The following is a 13,196-nucleotide window of genomic DNA, read 5'->3' on the forward strand; positions in this document are numbered from 1 at the left end:
CTGCAACCGGGCGCCCTCGCCGCCGCCGCTGCGCCTGCCTTGGCTCTCCAGCCCACCCCTGGGCGGCGCTTCCGCCGCGCTCCGCCTCTCCTCCCGCCGGCCCGGCCCGGCCCAGCCCAGCCCGGGTTCTGCAGGGCTGCGAGGAGGCGAGGCGGAGCGGGCAGCGGCCCTTCCCGGAGACCGAGCGCCCGGCGGCGGCGGCGGCGGCGGCGGCGGGTCCTTTGCGCCCGCGGGATGGGCGAGCCCAGCTGAGCTGCTCTTCGCGGGCGCCGCCGCCGCCGCTGCCGGCCTCGCCTTTGTCTGCCCACCGCCGGATGGAGCCTGCGGGGGCCGGGCCGGAGGGGAGCCCTGAGCCGCCGCGCGAGGGCCCCGCCCGGACCCTCGGCAGGCCCCGCAGGATGCCGCCGACGCCGCCGCCCCTCGGCTGAGAGGAGCCGCTCCCAGGTGGGTCTCCGGCGGGCGGGCGGGGGGGCTGCGGGGCGGGCGGAACCGGGGCGGGGGGCGCTGCGGGGGTGGAGCGGGGGCTCAACCAAACGAAGGGGGGCGGCGGGGGACGGGCTGGCCGCGCCGGGAGTGGGATGCGCAAAGGCGGCGCGGCGGGGCTGGCCGGGCGCCCGAGCACTGGCGCCGTCCTCCCGCTTCTCCCCCGGCCCGGGGGACTCGCCGCCCCGCGCCCCGGCTCCCTTCGGCCGCCCCCACCCCGATGCTGCCGGCAGGGCTGAAGCGCCTCGCAGGGCGCCGGTGGCGGATTTCCCCCCGCCGCCCCCGAGCGAGCCGAGAGGCAGCCCCCCCGAGGTTGCACGTCCCCCCACTCCGCGCCCCGTCCTCGCCGCTGGGCGTTGGGTGCGGATTGCCTGGGCCAGGAGGGCCCCGTTGGGGGAACGGCTGGGCAGAGGAGGGTTGCCTCCCCCGGTCCAATCGCCCCCAATATCTGCCTCTGCAGCTTCTGGCGTCCCTGCGGCTCCCGAGCAGAATTGCAGCGGGGGGATCTGCTGGTGCTGCTTCCCCCTCCCCGCCTGTGCTCCCTCGCTCGTTCTCTCTCTCTCTCTGCCCTCCCCCGTGGCTGTCCAGGCTTTCGGAGAAGGGGGGTCGCTCCTCTCCCCAAGACCTGACCCCTCCTCTGGAAAGCCCCTTTCCCCCTCCCGGGCCCTACTGACACTGGCACTGCCAAACGCCGGGCGGGCACAGCACACAAGGAGGCACGTCTGCAGCGCCGCGTTTGCTTTCCCGTCCCCCCCTCCACACACACACACACGCAGCCGGGGAAACACACTCAGCCGCACCACAACATGGGCAGGCTATGAAGAGACCCCGGGATGGGTCCGGATTTATGCCTGTGGGCTGTGCTGCCTCGGGAGGGGAGGGGAGGGGAAGGGAGGGGCCTCCCCCAGCCCCTTTGACAGGAAAGGGGGGAAGGCCAGGGACGCCCAGAGCCCCCCCTCCCAGTCGTGAAATGGAGAGCCCACCACAGCTGGGGTTCTGTGCAGACCCCGGCTCCTCCTCCGGCGGCAGTGTCCCCCCTCCCCCTCCCCTAAGCTGAGGCTCAACCCCCATTCCTCCTGGGTTGTTCCTGCCTGGGGGGGCTGCTGCTATTACCTGTCCGTTTACCTGGCCAAGCCCCCTGATGCAGCGTTGAGCCTTTCCGATTAAATTTACCCTCCCACAGGAATAACGGTGGCTGATCTCCCATGGACCTGGTTGCAATCTTTTGCCACACAGGGACACTCTGGGAGTTGTTTACTCACAAGTAAAATCCCACTGGCCACCTATGGTTTGCTCTTCTAATTTGTAGCTCTCCAGACCAGAGGTTTCAACCTCAGCAACTTTAAGATGGGTGGACTTCAACTCCCAGAATTCCCCAGACGGCTCTCTTAAACTTGACCAGGTTAAAAAAAAAAAAATTCCACTCCAGACCAATTTTTCACCTGGAAGATTTGTGGGGAGCAATAAAGTCCCAGTCATTTGGAGAGAGGCCCAACCCTATTGTAGCTATACTCAGGTGTAACACTATGCCAGGATTTTAAACCATCACCTATTGACAACCCACAATAGCCCGCATATAAGTCCAGACCCAAACAAATTGCAATGTGCATTTAACATAAAATACTTTTCCTTTCTGTTTTCTTCTCCTTTTGCTGGTATGCTCTTCAGGGTGGTGAGTGACAATGAAAGCCACTAGAAAGCTCCTAGGATAATTTGAAAGAAAGTGTTTTCATACCCCTGAGATAAAAAGAGAGTAGCCTCTTTCGCAAACATGGATGTAATAAAAGAAAACAGCTATATTACATCCAAGGAATGAGGGTTTTTCCTAAAACGGCTCCAGGGAAAACGGGCAGTGGAGAAGAGGGAGGGAAGGAAGGGAGGAAGGAAGGGAGGACTGAAAGGGGATGGAGGAGGAAGGTGGAAAGAGAGGGAAGAAAGGAGGAAGGGAGGAGGAAGGAAAAGGGAAGGAATGAAAAAGGAAGAAAGGGAGGACTGAAAGGGGAAGGGAATGGAGGGAGGGAGGAGGAAGGGGGAAAAAAAGGGGGGAAAGGAAGAAGGAAAATAGGGAAAGGGAAGGGAGGGGGAAAGGAGGAAAGAAGGAATTTCCTTTCTGGTAGCAAAAGACCATCAGCCTGATTTCCTGTGGCAGAGAGTTCCACAGACAGGGCACTACCAAGGCCTTGGCTTGCCTTGCCACCCTGCCAGGCCAGCTAGTAAGACCAAGGGCCGCCTTGACCCCTGGGCCGGGTCTCCTCTGGATTCCAGGGCCCCGTCCTGGGCAGAGGAAGGCACGCCCGCTCTCCTTCGCCCTCCTCCTTCCCCACACTCAGCAGCTCGTGTTGCACGCTGGAGGGATGCCATGGTGGGGGTGATCAGGCCAGGCAGGGGCTGTTGTGCCCACTTGCAGGTGCCATCCTTGTGCCAGGTGTGGGGAGAGCCACCCGTCAGCATCAGGCCAGGAACAGAAATACAGTCAGTCCTCAACTTACAACCATTTGTGTGCTGACAGTTCAGAGTCCTAACGGCCCTGAGAAGAGAGGCTCACGACCGTTTTTCACAGCATCCCCAGGGCCGTGTGGCCACAATTTGGAAGCTTGGCAACTGGCATGTACTTAGGGCGGTTGCCCTGACCCTGAGTCCTATCATCCTCAGTTGAGACCTTCCCAGCCAGCTTCCAAGACGCCAACGGGGAAGCTAGATTCACTTAACGACCGTATGAATCATTTCACAGCTGTAGTGATTCTCTTAGGTGGCAAAACAGCTTGTAAAATAGGGCAAAAGTCGGTTAACCACGACCTTCTGTTACCTAGCAGTGGACATTTTGGACACAGTTGTGATAAGTTGAGGACTTAACAACTTGCATTTAACACAGTTGCCTCGGTCAGTTTGCTCAGAAGCCGGTGGCCAGGATGCCTGTTGGGCTCTGATAAAAAGGAGGCAGCTCCTGATGGTCCATGGAGTCCTTGGTGCTCTCGGAGCAGGGTGGTTTTCTTGCAGACGTTTTGTGACTCAACTAGGGAACATCATCAGTGCTAGAAGGGGGTGGGGTTAGTGGGGAGGAGGAAGAGGACTGTGGGGTCCTTTGTGCTCTCTGAGTGGGTGATTTTCTTGCGGATCTTCCATGACCCACGTAGGGATGTTGCTCCTCCTCACAGGGGTCTGGTGGGCTCTTTGCCTCCTCCTCCTCCAACCTCCAGATGGGCCCAGGGGGCGAATATCTCAACCCTGGGGAGGAGAGGAGGGCCCTGAGGGGCTTCTATGCCTGCTAGGGAGTGCTGCTGTCGTCCGCCTGCCCGAAAAAGCGATCTCCTGCAGCAAATGCCTCGGTCCTCAATCTGCTCTGCTCGCTCAGGAGAGGCTGACCTAAAGGGGGGCAGGGAGAGAGGGGGAGGCTCGGCTCTTCCGGCATCTGCTGGTCAAGAAGCAGCTGTTTTGTGGCAGAATTGGGGCAGGCAGGTAGCTGCAGGAAGGCTCCTCTGTCCATTCTCTCCTCTCCCTGGTTATTCCCTCCCCCCACCCCCCCACCCGCCCCTCTGGAGCCGCTACAGACAGTTTCGTGGGGAATTCTCTGCCAGTGTTTGGACAGGCGGCCCTGTCTTCCCTTCCACTTGAGCCCCCAATTCCCTCCCCTGTCGAGCGCCTGGGAGCAGCAGCAGCAGCAGCAGCCAGGTGTGTCCAGGATTAGAGCCCCGAGGGAGTTTTCTCCTGCAACCTCTTGTCAGCCTGGGCAGGAGATGCTTTGGGGGAGGAATGGGGAGGGGGGCAAGGCCCACGTTGGGCACAAGGCAGTGAAGGCTCCGTTGGACGGGCGCTTCCTCTGGGGAGAGAAGAGAGCAGCGTCCCCGTTGGAGACCTAGAGAGCCAAGGGGTCAAACGGAACCGCTTTGCACATCGTGCGTTGATTGAAATGTTTCTCCATATTTGATCTTTGGGGCTGGTTTGGGGAATCGCCTCGGCTTACAGCCCCCCATGAGATCAAAACCTCAACGATCGCCAGCCACACAACTCGGGCTCTGGAGCCGCCAATGAAATTCAATGTAGAGAAGAGTCAAGTCCTGCACTTAGGCGAGAAAAACCCAAAGGACACATATATAGACTGGGTGAAACCAGGCTCAATAGCAGGAACTGGGAGGGGGGTCTTGGTGGACAACCAGCTCAATAGGAGCCAGCCGTGGGCAGCAGCAGCCAAAGTCAATGCAATCCTAAATTGCATTCACAGAGGGATACAATTGAGATCAAGGGAGGTATAATACCACTCTACAAAGCCTTAGTAAGCCACACCTAGAGTCCTGCATCCAGTTTTGGTCACCACACTATAAAAAAAGAGGTTGAGACTCTAGAAAGAGCGCAGAGAAGAGCAACCAGGATGATGAGGGGGCTGGAGGCTAAAACGTACAATGGATGGTTGCAGGAACTGGGCCTGGCTAGTCTAGGGAAGAGAAGGACCAGGGGAGACAGGATAGTGGTCTTCCAATAGTTGAGGGGCTGCCCCAGAGAGGAGGAGGGGGTCAAGTTATTATCTAAAGCACCCGAACAAGGAATAATGCATGGAAAGTGAACAAGGAGAGATTCAACCTGGAAACAAGGAGAAACTTTCTGACAGTGAGAACAATCTGCTTCCGGGCCTCTGATCTGCAGAAAAATCCCTGGGTTGGGGGTTTACACACAGACACACACAGACACACACACACAGACACACACACACACAGAGACACTTCCCCAGAATTGCCACAAAGCTGCCAAGGGCTGGATGCAGTTCTGGGGTACCTGCCTTCTGCTGTTTAACCAAAGGCAGAAGGCTCTTCATGGACCCCAGATTCTGGCAACCCCCAAAGCTTGGATTTGGGTTTGCAGAGCCCGCCAGACCTTCACCTGAGCTAACAAAATACAAGGTAGTCCTTGACTTAACAACCATTCATTTGGTGACAGTTCCAAGTTGCAATGAAACTGGGAAAAAGTGACTTTTCATCGTTTTTCACACTTACAAACTTTGAGCGCCTCCAGAGTCTGGACACCTGGCAACTAGGTCATATTTTGAGAAATTTGGCTCTCGATTGGGGTCATGGTCGAGGACTTTCCCGTGTAGCTGCTGAGCCTGTAAGGGACATGGTGGCTTATTGCAGGGGGTCCCCAAACTTGGCCCCTTTAAGACGTGTGGACTTCAACTCCCAGAATCCCCCAGCACCAGCAGAGTTTACTCTCTTGCAATCCCTTCCTCTGCAATCTCTCCTCTTTGGGGGAGAGGAGAAAAAGAAAGAGACACGGCTGGCTGGCTGGGGAATTCTGGGAGTTGAAGTCCACAAGTCTTAAAGTGGCCAAATTGCCTAGACAGCAGTTACAGACAGTCCTTGACTTATAACCTGGTCACCACGGGGAGAGGGTGGTCGAAGGTCTTCCTGGATGGGTGAGAGGTGGGACTTCGATGGAATGGCCACCTTTGTTGGACCACACCCTGGTCCCCTGGATGGGGAGGGCGGGTCCTGCCAGGCCAGAGCGGTGGGGCGGGGAATCGTGGCCCTAGCAGCCCAGCCAAGGATCTGCGGGGTGTGGAGCGTCAGAGTGGGCAGGAGTGGGAGTGGGCTCAGAACTGCCCTCCCGCTGCCCTTTCTGACCACTCTGCCACCCCCCTCCCCAGCTGCAGAGGGGGGCTTCCAGGTGAGGGTCTCTCTCTTCCTTTCACCTTAAACTTGGGGTGGGACCCAACTGTAATTCTCTGGGCTTTGAGGGCTTTCCCCCCTCTTACTCCAGAGAGGATCCACTCGCTTTCTTTTAACAAGGAAACCTCTTGCGTTCCCAGGCCGAGGCCACGTTTTCTGCCGTTAAATGGGATTGGATATCCCCTGGGCATGACGGAGCCACGGGCCAGCCAACCTGACCTCCTGAGCAGGGAAACCCTTCCTTCCTTCCTTCCTTCCTTCATTCCTTTCCTTCCTCCTTTCCCTTCCTCCTTCCTTCCCTTCCTCCTCCCTTCCCTTCCTTCCTTCCTTCCTTTCCCTCCCTTCCTTCCTTTCCTCCCTCCCTCCCTCCCTTCCTTCCTTTTTCCCTTCCTTCCTTTCCTTCTTCCTTCCTTTTCCTTCCTTCCTTCCTTCCTTCCTTCCTTCCTTCCTTCCTTCCTTTCCTTTCCTCCCTCCCTCCCTCCCTCCCTCCCTCCCTCCCTTCCTTCCTTCCTTCCTTCCTTCCTTTCCTCCTTTCCCTTCCTTCCTTTCCTTCCTTCCTTCCTTCCTTCCTTCCTTCCTTCCTTCCTTCCTTCCTTCCTTTTCCTCCTTTCCCTTCCTTCCTTTCCTTCCTTCCTTCCTTCCTTCCTTTCCTTCCTTCCTTCCTTCCTTCCTTCCTTCCTTCCTTCCTTTCCTTCCTTCCTTCCTTCCTTCCTTCCTTCCTTCCTTCCTTCCTTCCTTCCTTCCTTCCTTCCTTCCTTCCTTCCCTTCCTTCCTTCCTGCCTGCCTCTCTCCCTCCCTCCCTTCCTTTCCTATTCTCCCTCCCTCCCTGGGCAGAGTGTTTGAGGAGCAGCCCCCCCGCATGCCATCCTGGACTGACCGTCCATCCTGCCATTGGCAGGCGACCAAGGCCTGTTCCTGAGCGGAGAGCAGTCAACCTGGCACAGCTTGGCAGCCCCTCACCTGATGGAGGCCTTTATGGCACTGGAGACAGTGCCATAAATATGAAGCGGAGGAGAGCCAACAAACCCCCCCACCCACCCGGCCTTTGCCTTTCAGGGGGGCTCTGCTCCCCCCTTCCCGGCTGGAGGCTCCTGGCTTTAAGGAAGGCAGAGAAATGCGGGTGTGACCCTCCCTGCTCTCCCCCACCCGGTGACTGAGCAGCTGGGAGGCAGCCCAGGGAAAGGGGGGAGGTCTTCTTGGACCCCTCCTCCTCCTCCCAAGAGTGGTTCCGCAGCTGCTCTCCTTGGGTCCTCCCTTCCCTTCCGAGGCTGCCTGCCTTCCAGACCCTTCCCTGGATTTTTTTTGGGGGGGAGGGGGGGCCTTGCACAGGGAGGCTTCCAGACACGTGAGCTGCAGTTGTGCAAGGCGTGCAAGTTAACCCCCAAGAGGCTGCCAACGCTGCTTACTGGCCTCCCTGGGGGCCCTGGGGTTGCTCTTGCAAGTCCTCCTTCCCGGGTCCTGCTGGGAGGGTGGGCCCTGGGAAGCCCCAGCTGCGCGTGGTTGGGGGGCCTGCAGAAGCTGAGATGGGGTGGGGGTGGCCTCCATTTTCCTCCCCACCCGTGCCCATCCACCCACGCAGAGAGAGCTCCAGCCCCCCCAAGGCAAACGCCCCGTGCCTAGCAGAGGCTACTCAGAGCAAGCGGAGGCCTTGGATCAGCAGCAGCCGAGCTGGGCAGCTGCAGACATAAATCAGGGCTGGAGACCAACTCGGAGCAAAGAGACGGCCTCGCTCGCCTCGGGGCCCCCTTGAGCGCTGCAAGGCCCCCCGGGAGGGGAGGGGGGCCCACAGGAGGGTCCGCCTTGCTCGGTAGCCCCAGGAGCCGGAGGAGGAGGAGGAGGCTGAGAGAACCTTGGGGGGGGGGCGGAGAAGACACAAAGGTGTTTTTCAAAACCAGATTTTCTTTGTGTCTCCTTGAGGATGTTTCGCTCCTCATCCGAGAAGCTTCTTCAGTTCTGACTGAACGGTGGTGGAGGATGGAAGGGTTTATATTCCTTGCGGTCGCCTGGTCGTCTAGCTCTCTCTCTCTCTCTCTCTCTCTCCCCGAGTCCTTGAGGCTGCTTGGCGGCTTCTCTAGGCCCTTCGGGTCACCTGGATGGGGCCATCGACGTGGGGGGGGCAGGGGGCGGGGGGAGACCTGGGCCACTCGGACTGCTGGGGGTGGGCGGGGAATTTGTATTTCTGAATCCCGCCTTATCGCCTTACATGAACGGAGAAGAAAAGGAGGGAAATTCAGGCGACGTAGGTCACGGGTTCTCCTTGGCATAACGCCGTTGTTTCCAAAGTGGTCAACCGGAGGGAAGATTTGCAGCTCTGGGCTGAACCGTGGGCTCCTTGGCGCGCTCTGAGCTGGGTGGTTTTCTTGCAGACGTCTCGTGACCCAACTAGGGAACCTCATCAGTGCTAGAAAGGAGGAGGGTTTGCAAAGGAGAAGGGGGTGGGAGGAGGAGGAGGAGGAGGAGGAGCCATCTTGGCTGGAGAATTCTGGGAGTTGAAGTCCACAGACCTTAGAGTTGCCAAGGTTGGACCACCAATCTTTCTCTCCTGGCCCAGATGCGGGTTGCCCCTGATCTGTAGGGCTCCCCAAATGCAAATTGATATATATATATATATATCAATTTGCATTTAATCCACCAAGCTTGCTTTCCTTTGCCTGGCAGTTTCCAGAGGTGTTTGGGAGTCTAGGCCAACCTTTCCAGGATGGGCACCTTGCCAGCTGCAGCCCCTCCCCCTCCCCAAATATCCGGAGGGCCCCAGGTTGGCAAACATCTGTTTTATTTAAGCAGGGAAGGCAGGGAAGGAAGGAGCTGAGTCGGGGGCCTTGGATGGGAAGCACATTTCCCATTGCCTCTGCTCTTATCAATCGCTTCCCAAAGAATTCCATTTGAATTTCTCCTTGGGGGGTTTTAAACAGGTACGTTGGCAAAGAAACCAGGGGGGCTTTTGATATTTGGCATTCGGTTTACTGCATTTGAGCTAGATTTTGAAAGTCTTTTCTAGGTTGAGTCAGGAAGGGGCACGGATGAAGCATGTTAATAGGTGTAAATGTATTTGTAAATGCCAGGTAGCTAGTTATCTGTGCTTTAAAGAACAGAGATAAACATACATTCATCATCCAGCTAGAATACACAAAAATTGCTTTTGTTGGTATTGTCATCGGTGACACCAGGGAGGAGGGTTGGGGTTATTTATCCATGAGTTTTACTTCCCCAGTGAGGAATAAAATCTTCCTAGTTCCACCCTTTCGTTTTCCTTTCTGGTGCTGTAATTTTGCACATCTCTTGGTTTAATGCTCTGTGCAAATGCTAATTTGTAGGGTTTGTGTGCACTTATTTATGATTATTTATCACATTTATTTGCCGCTCATCCTGCTACGAGGTGACTATTTTTGTCCAAGGGAAAGATCACAACAAGCTTTTTGCTAAAATCGGGTTTTGTAAGAGGGATTCTGGATCTCGAGTAGTGCTGAGTTCCAGCCTTCCTTCCCCGCTCTCTGAGACTGACGATACCAGCCTACCTCACAGGGGTGTCCTGAAGATAGGTGGATAGGGTCAAAGCCCCCGAGGGCAGGAAAAGAAGCCACGGGTGGAAACTCACCAAGGAGAGGAGCAACCTGGAACTAAGGAGAAACTTCATGGCAGCGGGGACAGTTAACCAGTGGAACAGCCTGCCACCAGAAGTTGGGAATGCTCCAACACGGGAGGTTTTTAAGAAGAGACTAGAGAGCCACTTGTCTGAAATGGTGTATATTGGAGTCTCGTGCCTGGGCAGGGGCTGGACTAGAAGACCTCCAAGGCCCCTTCCCACTCTGCTATTCCACTCTGTTTATAGCTAGGAAGCCCTTTGCTCCTCTCCAGCCTTCTCTCCCGGGTGGTTCCCCCTCCGGCATCTTGTGTGGAGGAAGACCAACTGAAGGGGTTTCTTCTTTAAATCCTTCTTAAAATTGGATTTCTGCCTCTTTCCCACCTTTAATCTGCTCTCCGCCCCCTGCAAGGAAAGAGAGAGGCCAGAATAAATAGCGGATGAGGAGAATGGAAGGGTTGCCTTGGGGGGGGAGGGGGGGGCTCTTTGATTGATGCTTTGAGTAACTAGGGGAGCCTTTGATTGGCGCTTCGAGTTCTCCAGGCGGAATCTGGGTTCTGATATAAGATATATATATATATATGATAGTTGGTTCTAACTTGCCAAAGACTGAAAAAAGGCGGTATGGAAATTTGAACCGGTAACTTGCAAACTCATGCCAGGCGGTCACAATTACAACCACAATTGAGCCCAACATTTCCGTTGCTAAACGAGACAGTTGAGTGAAGTTTGCCTGAATTTTAACGGCCTTTCTGGCCACGGTTGTTAAGTGGGTCACTGTACTCTGTTAAATTAGTGATCAAGTTGTTCAGTGAATCCGGCTTACCAGTTGACTTGGCTGTGCCAGAAGGTCGCAAAGGGAGATCCCATCACCTGCAACCGTCGTAAGTGTGAGTCAGTTGCCAAGCGTCTGAATTTGGGCCATGGGACCACGGGGGAATGCTGCAACGGGTGTAAAGGTGAAGAACGGTCACGTCACTATTTTCATTGTCACTTTGAACGGTCACTAAACGAGCTGTCGTAAATCGAGGACTACATTATAATATTAAAAAAACCCAGGCCGCCTGAATAGTTGAAGTCCAGGCCTCTTAGAGTTGAGAAGCACCCGTTTCATGAAAGAGAGAAGAATTTGGGAAGATCTAGCTCCAAAGTTGGCCGCTTTAAGACTTGTGGACTTCAACTCCCAGAATTCTCCAGCCAGCAAAGCTAGCTGACCATAGAGCCCTGGGGTTAGAAGGGACCTTGGAGGTCTTCTAGTCCAACCCTTTGCTCAAGCAGAGCTGGCTGGGGAATTCTGGGAGTTGAAGGCCACATGTCTTAAAGTGGCCACGGTTGGGGATCCCTGATCTAGGGAGTCGCTTTTCAATTCAGTTCAGACGTGCTGAGCTTGGGTCAGAGGATTTGCACCAGGGCCGATGAGCTCTTGTTAATGCCTCACCCAGAGAACATTATGGGATGCTGGGAAGGGTAGCCCGTCATGTGGATTGTGTCGACCGTTGGTCAAATCGTGTCAAACCAAGTCCGGTACCCCAACAATTCCAAGCTGGCTGGGGGGATTCTGGGAGTTGAAGTCCAGGCCTCTTACAGTTGCCAAAATTACTGCTCTAAGTGTTAATCTCCTGCCCCTCGGGGGGGGGGGCTACCCCCTCCATCCCCGTGAGATCAGCAGGACATGCTCCTTTCCAGCAAGACCTCCCCCCAGCCCCAGAGATCTCCCTGCTTGGCAGCCCAGCAACATGGGCTCACGAACACCGGCCTGGGGGGAAATCCTTACACTTCGGTGGGCGATATAACCTTCCCCCTCCCCCTCCTTCGCCGTTCCCCAGGCGGGGGGAGGGGGGAACAGAGATGGGAAGAGCAGGGCTCGTGCATCAGAGAGCTGCCAGCCTTGGGGTGGGGTAGGGGCTACCTTTCCTCTCCCCCCACCCTGTGGGGCGGCCGGCTCGCGTCGGCTTAGCGTCGCCCTCGCCGACCAGGGAGTTCATTAATCCCAGGGCGAAAGGATGTGGTTTTAGGGAAGAGCCCTCGCTGGCCGGGCGGAGGGTGCTGTATTCGGGGTGTGCCTGGCCGGGAAGCGTTAGGGGCGGGTTGCAAACAGCATGAAATAATCAGGAAGCGGCTAGGAAAGGCCACCCGCCAGTCGCAACGCACGGAGGTGCACTAATTAGGAGGACTCAGCGGCCTCCGGGTTTTTCTCTCCTCTGTCCTGCCCCCCAAACACATCTGTGCTGGGGACCCCGAATCCACCCCCGGGAAAGACCCCCTTCTGCAAGGCTCCAAACCCTAGTGGGTGGGTGGGGGATGAGCCAAGGTCGTTCGGCATCTGTTTGCAGCATCATGGATTTGACTCAGGCGCGTGACCAGGCAGCCAGGCGGCTCCTTCCCACCAACTCGGAAGAGGAGGCCCCCCTCCGCCTGTGTGGCCTCTTCCCGGGTTGTGTGACTGTCGCACAACAAGTGGGGCGCGTGGGGTGCCTCTCTTGCATGGCACGGGTGCCCTTGCCCCGCCCAGGGGCCGAGCCAAAGAGGGCGTAGAGCTGCAAATTGCAAGCCCTGGCCCCCTCCTCTCTCGTTCGCCCCTTCCCCCTCTCCCACCCTCCTCTCTTCCTCTCCCTCTCCTTTCCTCTGTCTCCTTCCTTTCCCTCTTCCTCTCTTCTTCCTCTCTCTACCTCCTCCTCTCTCTTCCTCTCCTTCCTCTCTTCCTCTCCCTCTCCTTTCCTCTGTCTCCTTCCTTTTCCTCTTCCCCTCTTCTTCCCTCTCTCTACCTCCTCCTCTCTCTTCCTCTCCTTCCCCCTTCTCTTCCTCTCCCTCTTTCTCTTTTACGCTGCCTCCTTCCCTTCCCCTCTCCTTCTCTACTTCCCTGCCTCTTTCTGATGTGGGTCAGTGTTGAGGTGTAATCCGGACGGGCTTTCTGGTTTTCTTGGGGTGCAGGACGCACAGCAGGGCCTGGGACTGAGAAACGGATTGGCTGAAGATGACGCTTGTCAGATGTTCCAGATTTTGACTTCTCTCTCTCTCTCTCTCTCTCTCTCTCTCTCTCTCTCTCTCTCTCTCACACACACACACACACACACACACACACACACACAGTGGTGGCCAGATTCCCCCCCTCGATCTGTCTGTTGTTCTGCTAAGAGGTTAGAAGCTGGAAGGAGCGCTGTAATTACCTCTAACAGGAAAATAGCCGGTCTCGCCACTAATGTCAGCTCTCCGCCGGCTCTTCTCGGAGAAGGACCGTCCGCAGGGGCGGCTCAGGGCCAAGGGGGTGGCCGGGTCCTCCGTGCCCCTTGCTTCAGTCGGTGACAGCCCCCCCCCCAAGGAGCCCCCCCCCCTCTCTGACAAGCTCTCCCCCAGCACCGACTTTTCAGGCCAGGCCTAGAGGCCAAAATCTCTTGGCACTTACGAGGTTTTCCGGAGGGGCTTGGGCTAAATGGGTCGGGGCAAGGGTCTCCAACCTGGGCCTCTTTAAGCCCGGC

At 56.8% G+C, this 13,196-nt stretch overlaps 1 protein-coding gene across 1 annotated transcript in view; it reads left to right on the plus strand.

The window, feature by feature from the left end:
• Positions 1-325: 325 nt before the first annotated feature.
• Positions 326-13,196, plus strand: part of LOC113454854 (leucine-rich repeat and fibronectin type III domain-containing protein 1-like) — a 32,788-nt gene continuing 19,917 nt past the window's right edge. Inside the window, exon 1 of the mRNA XM_087939339.1 lies at positions 326-444. The gene's annotated coding sequence lies outside the window, so the exon portion shown is untranslated. The remainder of the gene's footprint in view (positions 445-13,196) is intronic.

This window comes from Pseudonaja textilis, chromosome 10 (assembly GCF_049901715.1).
Source record: "Pseudonaja textilis isolate UNSWEBS1 chromosome 10, rPseTex1.2, whole genome shotgun sequence".
In the NCBI taxonomy this organism is placed as follows: Eukaryota; Metazoa; Chordata; class Lepidosauria; order Squamata; family Elapidae; genus Pseudonaja; species Pseudonaja textilis.